The 24245-nt window shown below is 37.2% G+C and overlaps 1 long non-coding RNA gene across 1 annotated transcript; it reads right to left on the bottom strand.

Annotated features, from left to right (window-relative positions):
* Window positions 1-5031: 5031 nt before the first annotated feature.
* Window positions 5032-21956, bottom strand: LOC122204199. The gene is made up of 2 exons (XR_006195549.1): window positions 21579-21956; window positions 5032-5533 (listed from the first exon to the last, which is right to left on the bottom strand). It is a non-coding gene; the product is annotated as an uncharacterized LOC122204199 (long non-coding RNA).
* Window positions 21957-24245: the final 2289 nt, after the last annotated feature.

The raw sequence follows: 24245 nt of genomic DNA on the forward strand, positions 1-24245 counted from the left end.
ATCTTTTTAAAAATTTTTTTAATGTTGATTTATTTATTTTGAGAGAGAGAGCACTCAAGAGCGAGGGGCAGAGAGAGAGGGAGAGATAGAATCCCAAGCAGGCTTAGCACTGTCAGTGCAGAGCCTCACGTGGGGCTCAATCTCATGATGATGAGATCCTGACCTAAGCCTAAATCAAGAGTCAGACACTTAACCTACTGAGCCACCCAGGCACCTCTATTATCTGTTTATTCTTAGGACTGCTGTAGCAAAAATTGCCACAAACTGAGTGGCTTAAAATAACAGAAAATTATTTATTCACAGCTTTGGAATCTAGAAGTCCAAAGTCACGGTGTCAGCAGGGCCGTGCTCCCTTAGAAGACTCTAAAGAAGAATCCTCTTCCTTTTCCCTCTTCTAGCTTATGGTGAATATTGACAATCCTTGGCATTCCTTGGCTTGTGGCAAATCTAATCTCTGACTTTGTTGTCACTTGGATTGCTTTCCTATGTCTCTGTCTCCAAATTTCCCCCTCTTTATAAAGACATCAGTGATTGGATTTAGGTCCCACCCTCATCTAACTTGATTACTTCTGCAAAATCCTTTTTCAAATAAAGTCATATTTATACATATGGGGGTTAGGAATTCAGTACACCTCTTTCGTAGATGCAGTTGAACCCACAACACTATTCTTATATCTATTCTTATATACCTATATCTATCCTCATAGAAAGATATGTCATTCTGTATCTTTAGACTTACAGTGGATTTTTTGATGTACATCTATTCATTGAGAGAGAAGTATGGAAATCTCTGTCTATAATTGTAGATTGGCCTATTTCTCATTTCAGTTCGATGAATTTTTGCTTCATATAATCTGAAGCTCTCAATTTGGTGCAATAATGTTTAGTATTGCTAAGTCTTCTTGAAGAATTGGCTTTTTTAGTGAAGAATGAACACTATCATTCTCCCATGCAGCATAATACTGAAGGTCTTAGTTTGCATAATATGGCAAGAAAGAAATATATGGTCTATGGATCAGAAAGAAAAATAAGTAAGTCTCTCATTATTTGACAGATGATATTACTTAAGGAGAAAATTTACTTTATTGTCATAGAAAAGTTATTTACAACAGAGAGTTCTAGAGAATTTCTAGATAAAAGATCAAAAAACCAATTGTGCTATTACATATCAGCAACAGATACCCAGAAAATAGACATTTAAAAAGATAATTCTTCAACAGCAATTAAATATTTGACCTGATTGGAATATATATAATGTATTTTTATATGTATGATATACATGTAAATTTTTTTAGCTTTTTGAAATTTTATTTTTTGTATTATTTTTTAATATGAAATTTATTACATGTAAATTTTAAACATGAAATTATTTTGTGGAGAAAACCTTAAAACTTTATTGAAAAAGTAATTTTTTTTTAAAACTAAAAAATTTAAAATAATACTTAAGTAAATAGATACACTTTGTTTATGGACTCAACACTGTAAGGATGGCAGTTCTTCTCAAATTAATCTGTAAATTCAATTCTAAATTTAATAATATGAGGAATCAGGGGCGCCTGGTTGGCTCAGTTGATTAAGCATCCGACTCTTGATTTTGGCTTAGGTCATGATCTTCTGGTTCATGAGTTTGACCTCTGCACTGGGCTCTATGCTATCTCTCTCAAGATAAATAAATAAACTTAAAAAAAAAAAGAATATGAGGAATTACAAAAGCAGAAATAAGTAAATTTTACTACTTCAAAATTTAAAACTATTATTTACAAAAAAAGGGATAATCAGAAAATAACCAAACAGGAGGAAAGGTATATCATAAATATAACAAAAATAAAATGTTTTTCATATACAGAGTTTCCTTTCTAGGAGAAACATATTTGCTTTTTGTTATATTTATGATAAATCTTTCCTCATATCTTTTTGTTCTTATGCATCTCTCAAATTAGTCCCACTTCTTTCTATCCTCAGGTATTTCCTGCCTTTACTGTTTTATTATACCTCACCTCAATTTTTCAATAGCCCATTAATTGCTCTTTCAGCCTCCAATCTTGTTCAGCTTCAATGCCATTCTCTAGAGTGAACTCTCTAAAATGCATATCTAAACATGTTATTCACTTCTGTAAAAATTTTCAGTGACTCTCCATAGCCCAAATCCCTAACATGACATGTTAGGATATATTTTTACCCAGCCATTGTCCTCTCCCCAGCCTCTTCCTCCACAAATGCATTCTGCTCAAATTTCATCTTCTCGTGAGATAGAATTCTCTTTCAAGTTTAGCAATGTCGTGTACTTCTACGTGTCTCATAGCAAAACTTAATATAGACTGTCCCATTGTAATATAATCATTTGCTTTCTTATTTGTTCTCACATATAAATTTTGAGTTTTTTGAGAGCAAGTACACAGTAGGCACTCATTTCATCACCCGTGTAAGATAAATGAAAGAAAGATATAAAGAGAGAGGTCATAGAAGTTTTACTTGGCAGCTCTGTAAATTAATGTCTCGCTTTTCAAAAGCAATTTGGTGGCATGTATCAAGGGCTATGGAAGTGTTCATAGCCCTGCCCCAATTGGTTTACAACAAGGCATACAATCCTTCTATAATAATATCTTAACTGCTAAAAGTTTAAACCATATGGGCTGCTCTCCATGGTTCTGAACTATACTTGACAATCAAGACACTAATTTAGTTCACTAATATCTCCTGTGTAATTTTTCCCCCAGATATGTGAAGCAGAGTAGGGAAGAGAGGGTTATTAGAAAGAAATGTAAAAGAGGAAGAGAGATTATTCCAAAGGTTAGAGTTTCAGGTGGAAAAGGAGATTCATTTTGAGATTATTTTCAGGTGGTTTCAGCTGCAAAATTCCACAGCAAAGGAATCAATAGAATGAAAAGGCAACATACAAGATGGGAGAACATATTTGCAAATCATATATCTAATATATCCTACAACTCAATAGCAAAGAAACTAATAACCAATAAAATGGGCCGAGGACGTGATAGACATTTCTCAAAAAAATATATAAATGATCAACAGGCATATGAAAAAAAATGCTGACTGTTACAAATCATCAGGGAAATGCAAATCGAAACCGAAATGAGGTAACATCTCACACTTGTCAGGATGGCAATTATCAAAAAAATAAAAGATAACTGTTGGCAAGGATATGAAGAAGTTGGAGCTCTGTACATTGTTGGTGGGAATGCAAAATGGTGCAGCCACTATGGAAGACAGTATGATGTTCCTCAGAAAATTAAAAACAATTACAATATGATCCAACAATCCCACTTCTGAAAAATTCTACAAAAAAATTAAAATTGGAATCTTGAAGAAATGTTAGGACACTAATGTCCCACACAGCACTATTCATAATAGCCAAGATGTAGAAACAAACTAAATGTCCGTTGACTGATGAATGAATAAAGAAAATGTGGTATATACATACATGCAGCAGAATATAATTCAGTCCTTTTTTTTTTAATTTTTTTTAACGTTTATTTATTTTTGAGACAGAGAGAGACAGAGCATGAACAGGGGAGGGGCAGAGAGAGGGAGACACAGAATCTGAAACAGGCTCCAGGCTCTGAGCTGTCAGCACAGAGCCTGACGTGGGGCTCGAACTCACGGACCGCGAGATCATGACCTGAGCCAAAGTCGGCCACTTAACCGACTGAGCCACCCAGGCGCTCCTATAATTCAGTCTTAAAAAGAAGAAAATTCTGCAATCTGCAACAACATGGATGAATCTTGAGGACATTTTGGTCAATGAAATAAGCCCAACACAGAAAGATAAAAACTGGATGATCTCTCTTACAAGAAATATCTAAATGTTCATACAAGCACAGAGTGAAGTGGTGGTTGACACGGGCTGAAGGGAGGAGGAAATGGAAAGTTACAAATAAATGGGCATATCGTTTCAGTCAAGCAGGATGAATACGCTCTAGAGATCTGCACATATGGTCATCAATTGTATATTGCACATTTAAAAATAGGTTAAGAGGATAGATCTCATGTTAAATGCTCTTAATATAAAATTCAATTTAAAAATAAAATAAAAATGTAGTTTGCCTAATAATATAATCTCAGAATATACAAAGCTAATATTTAAAGGATTAGGGGCAAAAGCAGACAAATCTTTTTAATAATTGATAAACAAGCAGAAAAGAGTCCATAAGGTTATTTGAATAACACACTTAACAAAATTGACCTAATCATTATATAAAATATAGTTCAACAAGTGTAGAAAACACATAATTTTCAAATACACATGGAACAATTATTCAAATAAATCATATGCTAAGTCATAAATCAAGACTAATCAAATATCCAAGATTACAATCAGAGAGAGTATGTTCTCTAACTATAAAGAAATTAAGCTAGAAATAAATAACACGTAACTAGTAAATCCACAAATGCATGGAAATTTCATACTTCTAAATAACTCTTGGCTAAATAAGAAATCAGAATGAAATTAGAAAAATTCTGAACTAAATGCTAATGAAAACATATCATTTAAAGTCATGGAACTCAGTGAAAGTAGTGCATAGAGGAAAATCTAAGACTTAAATATTTATGAATAAAAAGAAATGGTATCAGTTAACTGTTTATGCAACAAGAGAAAATTAGCAAATTAAATCTAAAGAAAATAAGAAGGAAATAATACAGGTAAGATCAGAAATCAAAGAAATAGAAAACAAATTGAGATAATTCAACAAGGCAAAATACTTTTTCTTTGAAGTTTTTATTAAACCCTTTGTAAGGCTTAACAGGAAAAAGGTAGAAGTTTCAAAGACAGGCATGAAAAAGAAGACAAAAAGATGCCAAAGACATTAAAAGGATAATAAGAGAATGAACTATTTATGTCAATACATTTGAATATTTAGATGAAGCCGACAAATCCCTCACAAAAAGGAAACCAAAAGAAATAGGATAGGTGAATAATACTATACTATTAAAGAAATTGCATCTATAATTAAAAAAAAAAAATTCTCACAGAGCAAACTCCAGTCCCAAGGGGTGTCATTAGTAAATTCTATCAAACATGTAAAAAAAAAAAAAAAAAAAAAGTATCCTAAACTCTTCCAGATAGGCAAGGGAATACTTCCCAACTCATTTTACCTAACCACCATAACATTGATATCAAAACTTAACAGTAAATTACAAAAACAAGTTATAGGTTTACTCATAAACATAGGTACAAATATTATAAATAAAATATTAATAAATTAAATTCATACAGATATACGTGTTACATAATGACCAAGATGCTTTTATTCCAGGGAATATAAAATTCATTTAAACATTTGAAAAACCAATCATTGTAACCTACCACAATAACAAAACAAAGGAGAGAAATCATTTAATAATTTCAATTGATGCCAAAAAGCATTTGGTAAAATTTAATATCCCTTCATATGAAAATACCTACTGATCTAAAAATTCTCAGCAAATAAAGAAAAATAATACAGTCTATCTGAAAAGAGGTATCTACAAAACTCATACAGAAAATACCTTTGATGATGAAATCTCCAAAGCCTTCCTGGGGAAAAAAAAAGGATATCCACTATCACCACTTTTATTCAACATTTTATTTGATATAAACTATGCAATTAAGCAAAAAAAAAAAAGTAAATCTACAAAGAATGGAAAGAAAGAGATAAAACAGTCATTATTCACAGATGATACAATTGCGCACATGAAAATCAGGAAGAACTTTGCATCAGCCAGTAGAATTAATAAGTAATTTTAGCAAGGTCACTGGATATAAGGTCAGTATATATAAAAATCAGTGGTATTTCTATAAGCTAGGAAAAAAACTACATAACAAAATCTAAAAAATTAGATAATAAAATATTAAAACAGTGTAACTTAACATTGCATCAAAAGACATCAAATACCTAAGGGAAAAAATTAATAAAAAATATCCAAGACCTATATTCAGAAAACAACAAAACATCACAGAGAAAAATTAAAGAAGACCCAAATAAATCAAGGTTGTGTTATCTTCACGGATTTGAGAAGTCCATATTTTAAAGATGACAATTCTTTCCATATCAAAGAATATTTTTGGGGGGAAAGGAATAGAAAATTTAGTAAAACTGATTCTAAAATTTGTATCAAAATCTAAAGGATAACAAATTCCATATTGAAGAAAAAGGACAAAATTGAGAATTTACACTATCAAATATCAAAAATTATTTTTAAATACAGGTATAAAAACAGCATGGTATTGATTCAAATGTAGCAAATGGATCGGTGGATCAGAAAACAAATTTCAAAAACAGACATCAAAAATCTATGCCAGATGCTCATACACTTAAGTGTCTAAGAAAAAAACTTTTGTTTTCAGTTTCTTTATCTTTTAGAGACAGAGAGAGAGAGAGAGCTGAAGCATGAGCAGGGGAGGGGCAGCGAGAGATGGAGAGAATCCCAAACAGGCTCCGTGCTGTCAGCACAGAACCCAACGTGGGGCTTGATCTTGTGAACTGGGAGATCATGACCAGCGCCGAAATCAAGTCAGATGCTTAACCAACTGAGCCACTCCAGTGCCCCAAAAACTTTTTTAGATATAACATAGGAGAATATGCCCATGACTTTAGGATATGCAAAGATTTCCTAAACATAACACAAGACACATAATGAAAGAGATTGCTAAATTGGACTTGACTAAAATTAAAATTTCTGTACAACAAATGTACTATTAAGAGAATGAAAATGCAAGCTACAGAATAGGAGATGATATTCACAATATACATATTTGACAAGAAAATATTTGTATCCAGATTCTACAAATCAGTAAGAAAGACAGACACTGCAATTTTTAAATAGGCAAATGATTTGAACTGGTACTTGACAAAAGAGGACATCCAAATGCCTGATAAGCAAATGAAAGGGTGCTCCATATCATTTGTCACACACCATAATGGCGAAAGTTATGGCATGGCCAATACTCAGTGTTCACAATAGCGTAGAGTAACTGGAACTCTCATATTCTGCTATGGGAGTTTAAGTTGATTCAGTCCCATTGGCTTCAGCTGCTCTTTACATTTAGAATTGTGGAAACTAAATAAATCCACTACTGTCCTGCTTATCTGGACCAGATCCCTCTGAGAAACACAAATTATATCTCATTTATCTAATAAAGCCAAGCATACTTTAATAGAACCAGTAATTCCATTCAGATATTTAACACATAGGCATATATGCTCCAAAAGATTTGTATAAGAAAGTTCATAGGAGTTTGTTGATAATAGCTCTAAATTCGACAAACTCAAAATGACTATTGACAGTAGAGTGGATAAATTGGGGCATATTCCTATGATAGAATATATACAAAAGTGATGAACCAATACTACATGTACAAAGACATCCTATATGAGTCCACATTTATGGAATAAAAAATAAGTAAAATTAACTATAATGACAGATGTCAGAAAAGTGGTAAACTTTGGTGGAGAAATATTGACTAGAAAGGGGCATGAGATAGGTTTCTGGGGTGTTGGTAATGTTCTTGATCCTGATATAGGGAGTGGTTGCATAGATATATTCGCTTATAGGAATTTAGTGATCTATAAACTTAAATTTGTATATTTTCCTTGATATTTTATAATTTTGATTTTTTTAATTTACCACCCCCCAAACATACCAAGGTGACATAAGTTTTTTCCAAGGTTTTCCCTTCAAGTTTTATAGTTTTTAGCTTTTATGTTTACATTTATGATCCATTTCAAGTTAATTTTGTAAATGGTTTGAGAAAGAGTCAACACTAACTTTTTTTCATAAGGATATCAAGTTATTACAGCATCATTTGTTAAAAGTATTTTCATTCCTATTGAATTGCCTTGACACCTTTGTAGAAAACCAATTTACCATGTATCTGAAGTCCTAATTCTGGATTCTTTATTCTACATCTATCCTTTTTTTTTTTTTTTTAACGTTTATTTATTTTTGAGACAGAGAGAGACAGAGCATGAACAGGGGAGGGGCAGAGAGAGAGGGAGACACAGAATCTGAAACAGGCTCCAGGCTCTGAGCTGTCAGCACAGAGCCCGACGCGGGGCTCGAACTCACAGACCGTGAGATCATGACCTGAGCCGAAGTCGGACGCTTAACTGACCAAGCCACCCAGGCACCCCTCTACATCTATCCTTATACCAGTAATACATCATCTTTTTGTTTTGTTTTGCTTTGCTCTGTTTATTTATTTTTATTTATTTACTTATTTTTAATGTTTATTTTTGAGAGACAGAGACAGAGACAGAGACAAAACATGAGCAGGGGAGGGGCAGAGAGAGAGGGAGACACAGAATCTGAAACAGGTTCCAGGCTCAGCTGTCAGCACAGAGCCTGATGCAGGGCTCAGACTCATGGACCATGAGATCATGACCTGAGCCGAAGTCAGATGCTCAACTGACTGAGCCACCCAGGCACCCCTTGTTTTGTTTTGTTTTGTTTGTTTTGTTTGTTTGTGGTTTTTTCTCCTTCATACTACACCTCTTGATTACTATAACTTTATAGTAAGTCTTGAAATCAGGTTGCTTAAGTCCTTCAATTTTTGGTGTTTTTGCTTTGAAATTACTTTGTTTCAGGGGCGCCTGGGTGGCCCAGTCGGTTGAGCATCTCACTCTTGATTTTGGCTCAGGTCGAGATCCCAGAGTCATGGAATTGAGCCCTGTGTCTATGCCTAGCATGGAGCCTACTTGAGATTCTCTCTCTCTCTCTCTCTCTCTCTCTCTCTCTCTCTCTCTCTCTCCCCCTCTCCCCTGCTCATGCATGCTCTATCTCTAAAATTTTTTTTAAAAACACATAAATAAATAATAAGAAAAAAGGGTAAATACAATAAGATATTTTGGGAGAGACCACATTCATAAAACTTATTATATCATTGTAATTGTTCTACTTTATTATTAGCATTGTTATTAATATCTTACTGTGCCTAATTTATAAATTAAACTTTATCATAGGTGTGTGTGTATAGGAAAAAACAGGATACGTAGAGCTTGGTACTATGATCAGTTTCAGGCATCCACTAGGATCTGTGGTAATAATTCCTGTATCATTCTTGTTAACTGGAGATATGTATTATTTTTTTCCCTTGATTCCTTTTCTAAGGCTTGACTATTTATGCTAATATTTTTGTATTTTTTTCTAATATCTTGTCTTTTTCTTTAATGTTTATTTATTTTTGAGAGAGAGAGAGTGCAGGGGAGGGGCAAAGAGAGAGGGAGATGGATTATCCGAAGCACGATCCACACTGTCAGCACAGAGTCCATGAGATCACGACCTGAGCCAAAGTTGGACACTTACCCAACTGAGCCACCCAGGTGCCCCATATGCTAATCTTTTTAGCATTACTAGTGAATAATGTAAAATCAGCTCTTATATTTACTAATTTTCTCTATTGTTTGCTGTTTCCTATTACACTGATTTCTGCTCTTTGCTTTATTTCCTGCCTTCTACAATTTGAGTTTGCTTTGCTCTTCTGTTTTTAAGTTTTTTAAGGTAGAATCTTAGATAATTGATGTAAGACCTTTCTTTTATTTATTTATTTTTTTAAAGTAAACTCTACCCCTAACATGGGGCTTGAACTTACCATCTAGAGATCAAGAGTTGCATGCTCTACTGACTGAGCCAACCAGGTGCCCTAGGCCTTGCTTCTATTTAATATAAGAATTTAAAGCTATAAAGTTTTCTCTGAGCACTGCCTTAGTTGCATCCTCCCCAAAATGGATATCTAGTATTTTCATTGTTATTCAGTTTGAAATAGTTTCCAATTTCTCCTGTCATTTCTTATTGATCTATGGATCGCTTAGAAGTTTGTTGCTTAACTTCTAAATATTTGAACTTTTCCACGTGTTATGGATTGAATGTTTGTGTCCTTCCAAAATTCGTATGTTGAAGCCCTAACCTCCAGTGTAGTTACATTTGAAGATGGGACTCTAGGAAATTAATTAAAATTAAATAAGGTCATAAGGGTGGGGCACTGAGCCGATAGGATTAGCATGTCCTTATAAGAGACATCAGAGAGCCCTTTCACATCTCTCTTTCTTCATGTACCCATGTGAAGACATAGCAAGAAGTTGGCTATGTACTAGACAAGAAGAAAGCACTCACCAGAAATTCACTGGCACCTTAAATCTTTAAGCCACCTAGTCTGTGGTACTTTGTTGTAGCAGCCTGAGGAGCCTAATATATCAAGATATCTTGTTTGTAACTTCTAATTTAATACTGCTATAGTCAGGCAACATATTCTACATGATTATGATTTTTTTCATTAGGTATTTTTAATGAGTCAACATCTTTGAGTCAAAATTCATGAGTAAGCATGAATTTGAAAAGAAATTTGAAAATTTGGAAGGTGCAATCAAAGGGGACAACTCTATAGTTGTTAAGTGTAGAGTTCTGTCAATATCAGTTAAGGTAGTTGATAGTTTAATTCACATCAACTATGATGACAAATACTTTTAGAGGTTTCTAATATTTTTAGATAGTAGCAACTGATAATTGATTTTGCTCTAGCTTTTTCATTTCTATTTTTTAAATTTTTTTAATGTTTATTTATTTTTGATAGAGACAGAGTGCAAGTAGGGGAGGGGCAGAGAGAGGGAGACAGAATCTGAAGCAGGCTCCAGGCTCTGAGTTGTCAGCACAGAGCCTGACGCGAGGCTCAAACCCACAAACCGTGAGATCATGACCTGAGTTGAAGTTGCACGCTTAACCAACTGAGCCACCCAGGCTTCCCTTTCATTTCTATTTTTTAACTATTTTTTAAAATTTATTTATTTTGAGAGAGAGAGTGCATGTGTGTGAGTGGGGGAAGGGCAGAGAGAGAAGGAGAGAGAGAATCCCAAGCAGCCTCTGCTCTGTCATTGCAGAGCCTGGCATGGGACTGGACCCCATTTGAGATCATGACCTGAGCTGAGATCAAGAGCCGAACACTTAACCAACTGAGCCACCCAGGTGCCCTGCTTTTTCGTTTCTATGTGTAATAACTCAATTCATACTGATAGGTGATCCCGGGGTTTACATTTTAGACTAAATCCAAGTCATGCATATTGGAAAACTGAGTCCTCATGTCTAAGACCTTTTCTTCTCCAAGACAAATATTTAGAAACCAATGTGCTAACCTTGCTTTCTGCTGATGGGCAGTGGCGACACTGCACTATCAGGTTTTGGCCGAGAGCAGCTTAGAGTAAACATCTTAATAACAGCAATGCTTTTTAAACATAAAATTTAAATAGAAATTATGCATAATAGTGAAATGACAGGATCTAGGGTTCTTATTTTAGGGCAAAACACTTTCATAGCACGTCCTGTTATCTATTTTAAGGGTCCACAGTGACTGTCCCTGAGTAGAAAATTGAGACAATTGTTTGGATAATTCAGTTCTTTCTACATCTACTTTTTTGCTGATCCTCCAGTTTCCAAAATGAAGTAAATAAAAAAACAAAAAAATAACCACATTGTTTATAGTCATAGTTATTTGGATAGTTCAGACCAAAGGGGTCATTTGGTTTGAATTATACGGTTTGCTTTCCCAGTTAATCTTTCTACCTTGCCTATGTATAGATAATTGTCTTAAGGTTGCTAGCATGGAAAAACAAATGAGTACATTTTCCAGAAGGTAAGATGACTCAACTCACTCATTTCAACTCACCTTGGAATAAGTCACCTTGCATTTAAAGCTGTGTACATAAAACACCGAAGGGTACAAGTGTTAATAGTATCTGTGAACCAGAGTTGGCTCTGGGTATTCATTTACTTTTGCTTGCAATGCTCTAAAGATTATAAGAAGACTGAATTCCTAATATAATCTTTGCCTTTCACATCTTGGGCAAGTCCCTTAATCTACATATATCTAAATTCTCTCACTTTTTTAAATGAAATTCTTTCATTTTAAATATCTAAACAATACTATATTTACATTTATTCATTGATTTGGAATCCCGAAACAGTAAAGTGTATAATTTCTTCAAAGGTCTAAGATCTTTTTTTTTTTTTTTTAAGATTTTATTTTGTAAGTAATCTCTATATCTGATGTAGGGCTCAAACTTACAACCCTGAGATCAAGAGTCACATGCTATATCGACTGAGCCAGCTGGGCACTCCCAAAGCTCTAAGATATAAAATTCTTTCCCAATACTTCTAAATACATGGTAAGATTAAGGAAACTTTTGCTTGAATTCTTAGAACTTCAAGTAGAAATCTCTGACTAATGGTAGCTACCACTTACAGAGCATTTGCCAAAGGCTAGACACTGTTCAGAGTATTCTATATATATTAGTCCATTGAAAACTTTCAGCAATTCTAAGAAGTGAATCCTATTATTAGCCTCACTTCACAACTGAGGAAACCAAGTCACAGAGAAATTGACTCACCCAGGAAGTCCCATGTAGTAAGTGGTAGGGTTAGAATCTAAACTCTGACAGACTCTGACTCCACATTCTTATCTATTATATGCTGTACCCCTTCTATTGCCCTGACTCTTTATAATGTCATAACTTGTATTTCAAGTTTCTCCTCAAAAAATACTCAATAAATGGATGTGAGTAGAATTCTTAATATTGTACTTGAGAAATAATAGAGTTGGCATTTTCTTAAAAAAGACCACAAAGTATGAAGAATATTGATTTGAAAATAATACTCAACATTTCTGCTTTAGTTTGAGGAATCACTGGTACAAGCCTTAAAACCATATGAACATAAGGTTTATTAGAATAAACCAGAATAAACTTATAAAATGCATCTTGGATCTGTTGTCCATGCTTTTAAGCAATCGAGTCAATGTCCTGGCCCAGTTTCCCTCTGGACAGTATTTTGCATCACAAAAATAATTCTAACCTTCCGAAATATACAATGGACCAGAATGTGAAGTTGAAGACATGATCTTTGTATTAGTTACTACAAAAATAAAATGCAGAAGTTATTATTAATACCCACAAAATTCACTGGCCTTACAGAGACATTCGATAGCCTGAATTTTGCAGTCATTAAGCCGGTTTGGAACTCCAAAAATATCAAGCATATTTTAAAGTTTCTACAGTGTTATATCTGGTTCCATTAAATGAAAAGAACTTTGGAAAATAATATTTCAAATACTCTTCAAAATCCTATACTATTCAAAATAGTATTTCAAAGATAGTATGCAAATATAAAGTAGTACTTTTACCATCAGAATCTGTAGGCTTCTCTATTCTTCAACACCAATGCATTGAAATCTGAGAGTATACAATTCTCCTTTCATCCATCTGAGTGACCTTCTGGAAAGGAAAGGGGACTCTTACTCTTTCCAGCAGCCTTGAATGGATCTGTGCTTAATCTCATCTGCTTTGCTAAATGCTGAAACCCCTGACTGCAGTGGCCCTACCAGTCCTTCCTGTTTTCTCCCGCAGAGCCTCGTTCTTATGTCATGGCCGCCCCCTCTCCCACCTCAGGCTACATGCATTCCTCGGCTTTGTTCTGTCACCCATTTCCCAACCCCTCACTCAGGGCACGCCTCTATGAGTGACACTTTATAGAGCCACTTTACCCACACACAGGATGTGATACCCATGGGATATGATTTTCATCCTACTTCTGAAAGTCAGAGAGCACTTTCCAGGATGGTTCTCTGAAAATTGATAACAGGTTTTCTTCCACAAAATTGCAGGGCAAGTTCAACTCATTCTATTTTAAGAAAATTCTCTTAAAGTTTCAATTTTTAAAAAGCCAGAAGACTACATTTCTGGCTCTGCAAGTTATACATATCTTGAAATTGTGTCCATGAAGTCATTGTATGAGATATTTTATACTACTTATGCTTGGAAAATACACATCAAAAATATGAATGAGATCACGCACTACATTGCAGTCAGTTTAGAGCTGTGAGTAACACAGTTCCAAAAAAACCCACCTAGGTTCTGTATCAACTTGTACCAGCTAAAGCTTTTCAAATATATTGTAGAATTGTGCAGTGTGGCTTAGTTCCTTCATCAGATTCTGGGTTTCACACCGAGTAATCAAAGGACAAGAAGGGACATAAAATCTAATATTCAAACTAGAATTAAAAGCTACAATATTCCAGTCAGGTGATAGTCTAGCCTCTACTTGGTTGCTTCTGATGACTGAATACCAAAGCCAATGTCTAAGCCACATCTTAGCCTGAACTGAAACATGCTTCCTCATGACTTTTACCCTTTGTCTGGATTTTGCTCTCTAGAGCATTATATAACAAAAATACTATCTCCTTTTACATATATGAAGAGAGCCAGCTAAGTACCATGTGCCTTTATAATCTGCTCTTCTCTAGACTAAAAATATACACATCTTTAACAGTTCCATTCAGGCATGGTTTTTAGTTCCTTTTCCATTTTCCCTTCACTTCTCTGAGAATACTTTCATTTGTCTGTGTTTCTCTAAAATCTATAAAGAAGTTACCAAATTCAACACCCAAAAAACAAATAATCCAGTGAAGAAATGGGCAGAAGACATTAATAGACATTTTTCCAAAGAAGACATCCAGATGGCCAACAGACACATGAAAAAAATGCTCAACATCACTCATCAGGGAAATACAAATCAAAGCCACACTGAGATACCACCTCACACTAGTCAGAGTGGCTAAAATTAACAATCAGGAAACAACAGATGCTAGCGAGGATGTGCAGAAACGGGAACCCTCTTGCACTGTTGGTGGGAAGGCAAACAGGTACAGCCACTCTGGAAAACAGTGTGGAGGTTCCTCAAAAAATTAAAAATAGAACTACCCTATGACCCAGCAATAGCACTACTAGGAATTTATCCAAAGGATACAGGAGTGCTGATGCATAGGGGCACATGCACCCCAATGTTTATAGCAGCACTTTCAACAATAGCCAAATCATGGAAAGAGATTTTCAAAATATCCATCGAACAATGAAGAGATAAAGAAGATGTGGTTTATATATACAATGGAATACTACTTGGCAATGAGAAATCCTGCCATTTGCAACAACATGGATGGAACTGGAGGGTATTATGCTAAGTGAATTAAGTCAGAGAAAGACAGCTATCATATGTTTTCACTCATATGTGGAACTTTAGAAACTTAACAGAAGACCATGGGGAAGGGGAAGGGGAAAAATAGTTTCAAAGAGAGAGGGAGGCAAACCCATAAGAGACTCTTGAATACAGAGAACAAACTGAGGGTTGATTGGGGGGTGGAGGAAGAGGGGGAAATGGGTGATGGGCATTGAGGAGGGCACTTGTTGGGATGAGTACTGGATGTTGTACATAAGCGATGAATCACAGGAATCTGCCTCCGAAACCAAGAGCACATCGTATACACTGTATGTTAGCTAACCTGACAATAAGTTATATTAAACAATAAAAAAATAAAAATAAAAATGCAGTAATTAGAATCAAACAGTGTTCCAGATATGATCTGATGAGTACAAAGTAAAATGCGATGATTATCTTCCATCATGTGGAGAGTACACCTCATTTTTTTTACTTTTTAGTTATTTATTTTTAAAGTTTATTTATTTTTTAACTTTATTAATTTTTTTTAGTAATCTCTACATCCAATATGGGGCTCTACCTCACAACTCTGAGATCAAGAGTTTCATGCTCCTATGACTGAGTCAGACAAGCACCCTTGGAAAATATACCTTTTAAATGTCAACTAACAGGGGCGCTGGGTTAGCTCAGTCAGTTAAGTGTCTGACTTAGGCTCATGTTGTGATCTTATAGCTCATGAGTTGAAGTCCCGCGTGGGGCTCTGTGCTGACAGCTCAGAGCCTGGAGCCTGCTTCGGATTCTGTGTCTCCCTCTCTTCTGCCCCTTCCCTGCTCACACTCTGTTTCTGTCTCCTTCAAAACTAAATAAACATTAGAAAAATTTTTAAATGTCAACTAACAAGTAGGAAGTTTTCTAAAAATAAAGTTTACGGTGACTGTCATGTATGTGGCAGGTATTTCTGAGGGCCGTTAACGGAATAGCCCTCATATTTTGCTTATTTTGTTTATGTATGTTTTATTATTTTTTTAAGTTTATTTATTTACTTTGAGAGAAAGAGAGAGAGAGAGAGAGAGAGAGAGCAGGGAGGAGCAGAGAGAGAGGGAGAGGGACTCTCAAGCAGACTCCGAACTTCCAACACAGAGCCAGATGTGGGGCTCAAACTCATGAACTGTGAGATCATGACCTGAGCTAAAATCAAGGGTCTGACACTTAGCTGACTGAGCCACCCAGGTTCCCCATATATATGTGTGTTTTAAAGAAAACTTGCAGAAGATAAAGGTTATGGGACATTTAATTTTGTGTCCACCTTGATGCTTAGGTTTAAGTCAGTCTGTCAGCTGCTCAGAAATGATTCTTGCCTGAACTAATTTCCACTGGATAGGGCTTGTTTAGAACATGAACATAAGAACTGAGACCAGCTGTTGTATGGTGGCAGCACTTATAGATATTATGGCCCTTCTCCAAGGGAACAAGGAGGATAGTATTGGGGAAGCATCCCAAATAGAAAACTGGCATGATCAATTTTCTAATGTAAATATGAGTCATATATTTATTTATTTTTGAGCAGAATAGATGTTTCAGTAAAATGAAGAAATGTTTTCTGTAGTAATGATAATGATCAGACACAAGACTATCCTTCTCAAAATTCACTTGGGCCGAAGTTAGAGAGAGTTAGGAATTATCATTTTGTCCAAGCAGGTAATTGCTGGGTACGGGATGTAAAAATTTGTTCACCATGTCTCCAACAGTTGATACAATGCTTGGCAAAGAGCAGGCTCTCAAAACAACTTTTGAAAGTAAGTCGAGAAAGAAGGAAAGGAGGGGCACCTGAGTAGCTCAGTCGGTTAAGCATCCAACTCGTGATTTAGGCTCAGGTCATGATCTCACGATTCAGGAGATCGAGCCCTGGGTCAGGCTCTGTGCTGACAGAGTGGGGCCTGCTTAGGATTCTCCCTCTCCCTCTCTCTCTGGCTCTCTCTCTCTCTCTCTCTCTTTCTCTCTCTCCCCCCCTCAAAATAAATAAGTAAACTTTAAGAAAAAAATAAAGAAGGAAGCAAAGGCTGGAGGGAAGAAGTTTCAGAATTACTGTAAAGATTTAAGAACACCAGTTAAAGACCCAGGGGCACCTGGGTGGTTCAGTAGGTTAAGTGTCCAACTTCAGCTCAGGTCATGATCTCATGGTTGATGGGTTCAATCCCCATATCAGGCTCTGTGCTGAAAGCTCAGAGCCTGGAGCCTGCTTCAGATTCTATGCCTCCCTCTCTCTTTGTCCCTCTCCCACTCACACTCTGTCTCTCAAAAATAAATAAACGTTAAAAAAAAAAAAAAAAAAACACCAGATAAAGACCCAAATATTGGTGCAAAATGGGACCTCCAAAATCAGTGTGCAACCTCCTTATTTTAGATATGATAACTGGCAACATAAAGGACGTATGTAACTTGTCCAAGGTGATAGTATCTTAATCTGGTTAGTTACTGCATCACTCCTAGATGTTAGGACTCTTGGCGCTTAAGCCAGTGCTCCTTGTTATACCATCGGAGCTGCAAAAGGAATTATTAAGAGAAAGCCCTGGGTTCTCACACTCTGGCCCCAGACTAGTTGCCTTAGCATGCCCGGATTGGAGGAAGCTTGAGAAGAGGTCTTAGCCCTCTTTGTAACATTCTGGGTGAGACAGAAGTAGATCGGATTTGGGGACAGGACTTAGCACTCTCAAAGAAAACAGCCTGCCAGTAGAAATTGAAGGCCATGACAGCACAGATGAAATTGTGCTTCTTCTCACACCCCTGATGGAGGATGTTAATGCTATCTCTGGAATACCGAGAAAAGTTCTGCAGCCAATCTTTGGGAAATGTTTGGTTAAACAAGCTTCTTCACTGTAAGACTATAAAGGGCTTTTCATATACTAACCTGAGTTTTGAATCTCCAAAAGGCAAATTGGTTCTCAGACATATTTCAAACTTATTTGACCGCACACCTCTAACTTTTTCTTAAGTTTTAATGGACTTACTTTCCCAAGGAGCGCATGTGGGGACAATGTTTTTTTTCTGTTGTTTTTTCTTTTTTCCTGTGACTTCAGTTAGGGATATATTTCATGTCAGAAACCAGTACACATACATGCTTGTGAATGTAAAACTGAAACAAATGTTTTATCAAATACTACTTACCTCTTCTATACGTGCTGTATCTATTTTCTATTCTACGTTTATTACATTCTAATGTATCCTGGATTTTAAAACCCAATAAGTGGATTTCACAACCTATCTGTGGGTCACAATCGACAGTTGAAAACTACTGCCCTAGCAAATACATAGTGTGTGATTCAGCAATTTCTCCTATTCTGCATCCTTTTTAACTTCCTCTTATCTGTAAGCTGTGCGATATTGTTGACTGAATCTAAGATCAGCCTAGGATGAACACAAATAACAGAGTGCAATTGAATAATCCACAGCCACCTCATTACAGTTATACTGAAGCATGCCTTGAAGGAAGCATAATTTGGAAAGCCTAGAAACAGAATGAGCATAGCATTGAAGAGATCTTGGTATCATCTTTTGACCCATGAAGTGACAAAAGAGGATCTATTCAATGAAAAAAGGAAGCCATAGAATGTTGTGTATAGTATGCTCCCATTTGTGTACAAAAAGGGGTTTATATGTATATCTGTATGCTTGATGTGCATAAAGCATCCTTGGAGAATACCTCATAAACTGGCCACAGGAGTATGTCATTGGTGGGTGTTACTGGGGGGGGGGGCTACTTATTTTTCACTGTGTATCCTTTTGCATTGTTTTAATTTTTTGCCATAAACATGTATTACTTTTAAGGATAGTTCTAGGTTTGGGGCGCCTGGGTGGCTCAGTCGATTAAGCGTCCAACTTCAGCTCAGGTCATGATCTCACGGTTTGTGAGTTTGAGCCCCGCGTCGGGCTCTGTGCTGACAGCTCAGAGCCTGGAGCCTGTCTTCAGATTCTGTGTCTCCCTCTCTCTCTGCCCCTCCCCTGCTCGCTCTCTCTCTCAAAAATAAATAAAACATTTAAGAAAAATTTATAAAAAAAGAAAACACAAGGATAGCTCTAGTTTCAAATCTTGATGGTGTATGTGTGTACTATAGTGATTGATCTTATTAACAAAACCATCTCTGCCTAGGGTGTGTGTTCTCTATTCTACCTCTTCCCCAACATTCGGCATTAAGAAAAAAAAAATACAGGAAGAGGGCTCCAACTATATTTTCTCAGGATGAGGCAAGTTTTCCATTTTGCCTGCAACAGTAGAAGCACCAGTGACAGAGAAAAAGCAAGAAACTGAAGAAGAGGAATACCCTGAGAGGGTAGGACTCCAAAAGGAGAGGGGCTACCTGTGTTTTGAGAAATTCAATAGCGATAACAGCAGCGGGTTTCAAAACTTCAATATCCATGCAAATCATTGGGGACACTGCTAAAGCACTCTGCCTCCAGAGATTCTGATACAAGTGAGTCTTAAGAGTCTTGGAATCAATTGCCTTTTCTGAAGCTTCTGAGACAGGCTCAAATAAAGGGAAGCATGACAATCCCCTTGAGAAACACACACGAAAAACCTAAGACAAAACAAAAACAAAAATCCAAAGAAGATTTCTGCTATGTGTATCACTGACACATGTACTGCTTATAAAAGAAAAAGGTCTATTGAATGTAAATTAAAAAAATAAAAAATAAAATGAATAAAAAGCTTCTGATACTAATTCCAGTGTTGGACTGGGGTGTTTCTCCACACCAACGAGCAATTCATGGGACACCAGTTAGATGTCAACTCAATTCAACTCAATTCTGGCACATCTACAGAGATAGCATCAGATCCCACAGGGTAGAGGCTTAGTCCTATAGACTGTCTCTCCCCTTCACCCACTTTAGACACCAATCACAAGTCCAGGGTGTCACCCATCCTTCTGACCAACCAACTACAGACTGGAGGTTCCCATGACCTCCTCCTTGGACTTCAGATGCCAGTCACAAGTCCTGGTTTTTTCCTGTACTTCTGACTGGCTGTAAATCAGAGGGTCCCAAGACCCTCCTCAGATTTGACTAATTTGCCAGAGTGGCTCACAGAACTCAGAGAGACATCTTACTTACTAGATCACTGGTTTACTATACAAGGATCTAATTCAGGAATAGCCAGATAGAAGAGATGCACAGGACAAGGACATGGAGCTTCCAAGCCCTTTACAGGCACGCCATTCTTCCTGAATTTCCATGTGTTCACCAACCCAGAGGCTCTCTGAATCCTGTCCTTTTCATTTTTTATGGAGGCTTCATTACACAGATATTAGTGATTAACTCAGTGGCCATTGGTGATTGATTCCACCCTAGCTTCTCTCTCCTCCCTCAAGGTTGAGGGGTGGGATTAAAAACTCAAACCTTCATACAGTGAGATTGGCTCCAGTTTCCTTAGGTGCTTTCCAAAGTCGTTTCATTAACATAACCAAAGATACTTTTATTACTCTCATCACCTAGAACATTCCAAGCATTTTAGGAGCTCTGTGTGAACAAGGGGGATAAAGACCAAATACGCATTTCTTACTATAAATCACAGTTTCATTGTGACCAGTTTTTTCAAATTAATGATACAGCCCTTTCTAAAACAGTTATGAAGGAATTGTGCAATTGGTTTAAAACTTGTATCTAAATTGTCATCGATGGCACATTACAAGGAGCAACATTAAAAGTACATCTTCACAAACAGGCAAATGTACCTATGACTCTTTTCCTTCCTTACTTAATATCAACAGATTTTTTTCAATTTTATTTTGTTTTTATTCGCAAAGTTGATGAATACCCAGGCACTGATCCCAGTTTGGGTTTAAACTTTGTTCTAAATTCTTGAATAATGTCCCAGATTCTGTCTCTTTTTTAAAGCAATAGCCTTTCAGCTTCAAGTGGGTCACTCCTCAAACAGAGGTGAGTTTATAAGTTGACAAAACCTGGGGACCCAATCATCACTCCTAGTTTCCTTGAGAGTTTCCAAATCTGCGTAAGATAATATTGTGTTTTATCAAGCTCCTTCCATTCCCAAGAAAAGAGGTTCATTCAATAAATACGCCCTACTCATATTTTAGAAAAAAGGCGGCCTTCAAAATGTTCAGTGCCATTCAAACCGGCCCAGCATCCTTCGGGGGTCCCTCCTTCCCTCCCTTGAGTATAGCCCATAGAGGCCTCAGTAAAAAATAAAGGCATCTTCATGTTTATAGCATCCCTTTCAACAGGTTGTCTAGCTTCAACTTTATTTTAAAAAATTTTTTAACGTTTATTTATTATTGAGAGACAGAGAGAAACAGAGCATGAGCATGGGAGGGGCAGAGAGAGAGGAAGACACAGAATCCGAAGCAGGCTCCAGGCTCTGACCTGTCAGCACAAAGCCCAACGTGGGACTCGAACTCACCAACAGCAAGATCATGACCTGAGCCGAAGTCAGATACTTAACCCACTGAGCTACCCAAGGGTCTCTAGCTTCAACTTTATTTAAAGCTAGTGAAAAAGAACTCACTATCTCTAGGAAACTCTTTGTATTTTTAGGAAATTTAGTAATTAGAAGACTTTTGCTAATGTTCCTCCTAAATGTGCCCAGAGATGCTTACCCGGACCCATGTGTCTTTTGAAGAAAACCAGAGTGAGCACATCTCCCGTGCAGGTTGCAGCTTTTCAGTTTTATGAAGACAGCCATCATACTCCATTCCACCATCTTTGTCTTTCCTCTGGCTCCTACAGGTGGGAAGGCACCATGCACTGGGATTTACTGTAAATGTGAATCTAGTTGTATTTAATCTACTTTAGACATACAGACTCAACAATTAAAAAAACAAACCTTTAGAAGTCATAGAGAATTAGAATACATTTGCAATCTAATGGGAAATTTTCCTTAAAAGAGACATGTCTAATGTATTCTTTTTCAGCAGGTATACATGAGTGGTGGATCATTTTTAGCGCAATTGTTTTGTTTTTCTAATAATTGTGTGTGTGTGTGTGTGTGTGTGTGTGTGTGTGCGCGCGCGCACGTGTAATTTTTAAATGAAGTAAAACAACATGTTGGGGCTGAATTTTTGACTAAATGAAGGCAGATAGTAAGTTTTATGGGATATATAATTCTCTTTTGAATGGCCCACCAAGTTTTGAGTTTCTTCAAGGCCAGGCCCCTGTCTTATTCTCCTTGGTGTCACCAGTGCCTAGTACAATACCATGCACAAAGTTGGCCTCAATAAATGCTCATTGAATTGAGTTGACCTGAATTTCCAGAATTGGAGAGATCACCAAAGGGAGATACAGACCAGGAAAAGGGGACTGAGCTTACTTGAAGGAAGATCTTTTAACTGGACTCTTCCGATCTTGTCTTCCTATTTAACGGAAATACCTTCAAGGAGATGAAACTATACTGATAAACCCTTTGGCAAATACGTCTAGGACACCCTCCCCACCTTTAAAAGCTCTGCCTTCTGAATTATCATTATTCTGATAACCCAAAAGCAATGACATCTTATATGTCATAATTAGCATTCTTTCCCTTCAAGGGAATGTGCATTTTTATTTATTTTTTGAAAAAACTTCCAATGTTTTTTTTTTTTTTTTCAGGTGGGGGAGGGGCAGAGAGAGAGGGAGACAGGATCCGAAGTAGGCTGGGCACTGTCAGTGCAAGCCGGACACAGGGCTCAAACCCAGGAACCGTGAGATCCTGACCTGAACCAAAGTCGTCCCGCTCCACCAACTGAACCACTCAGACACCATGAATGTACACTTTTGATATGGCCTTCTAGGGAAAGTGCTTTTTACTCAAGGAGGAATTGTAATGACAGGCAGAGATGACTTGAGAAGTTTGGTGTCAAGTGGTGCCTAAAACCCAAGTTCATGACTTGGCAGAAAGTCGGAGAGAGCCCCCAGGAGAAAAGCTGGGGGTGAGAGGGAAGCTGCTTGGGAGTCACAGCCAAGGTGACATAGGTTTGCTGGAACTTCCAAAAGCACTCTGACCCATTGACCTACTTGGTGCAGGGCTGGGAGTGCGATAGATTACAGCACACGTGGTACTGGCAGAGTGCTCTACGTGCAAAGCACCTTGTGTCTATGTGCCCTTATTTGAGCACTGCTTGTACTTTAACCAGATAATTGGCTAACAGCAGCACTTGCCCAATCACACGAAAACATGGCTATTTTCTCAGAGTAAAGCAGGCACTCATCTTGGGACTTGGCCCAACTCATTCCCCTAGGAAGGGGATGGGAGACTTTGTCTCAGCTGAGAGCAGGAGTTCATACACAAGGGCAAAAGACACTGTCCTCAGGTAGGGCAGTCTGTGTGTGGGAGATCCACTCATCAACCAAACTGGATTTCAGGGACAGGCTCTTAGTCTTCAAAGGAAGAAGAAGCAAATGTAAGGCAAAGCTCCAGTACCAGGAGAAGGATGGATAGTTGGCCTAGAATAGTACTGTGTGATGCCTTAATATAAGTGAGTCTTAATAGAAATATGAATAACATTCCTTTTCATCCTCAAGAGATTCCTACTTAGGACAATACATCCTGTCATTCTTGGGGGGGGGGGGTGGTGCTCAGAAGGATACCAGGAAAACAACTTTTGCAACAGGAACCAAGGCAGAAGCCATCTTTATAAATTGGGATAAAGGGTATTAAAATGGGAACTGTGGTCTAGGACCACGTGTGGGGACTTGAGTGAACTACCCTTGGAGTGACTGGGAATCTCAAAGTCGGTACTAACCACATCCACATCAGAACACAACGTGGGGGCACCTGCATGGCTCAGTTGGTTAAGCGTCCTACTCTTAAATTTTTTTTTAATATTTTTATTTTTGAAAGAGAGAGAGAGAGAGAGAATGCAAATGGGTGAGGGGCAGAGAGAAAGGGAGACACAGAATCCGAAGCAGACTCCAGGCTCTGAGCTGTCAGCACAGAGCCCGACACAGGTCTCGAACTCATGAGCTGTGAGATCATGACCTGAGCTAAAGTCGGACGCTCAACCGACTGAGCCACCCAGGCACCCCAACGTCCTACTCTTGATTTTGGCTCAGGTTGTGATCTCATGGTTAGTGAGATCAATCATGGCATCAGTCTCTGCACTGAGGGTGGAGCCTGCTTGGGATTCTCTCGCTCCCTCTCTCTGCCCTCCTCTGCTCACACCCACTCTCTCCTCCCCACTCTCAAAAAAAAAAAAAAAAAAGAGAGAGAAAAAATAGTACTAATAAGAGTCTGTGTCCTTATTCACAATGACCCCTGCAATCTTTCAAAATGCAGGGGGACATAGTCT

This window comes from Panthera leo, chromosome D3, assembly GCF_018350215.1.
Source record: "Panthera leo isolate Ple1 chromosome D3, P.leo_Ple1_pat1.1, whole genome shotgun sequence".
In the NCBI taxonomy this organism is placed as follows: Eukaryota; Metazoa; Chordata; class Mammalia; order Carnivora; family Felidae; genus Panthera; species Panthera leo.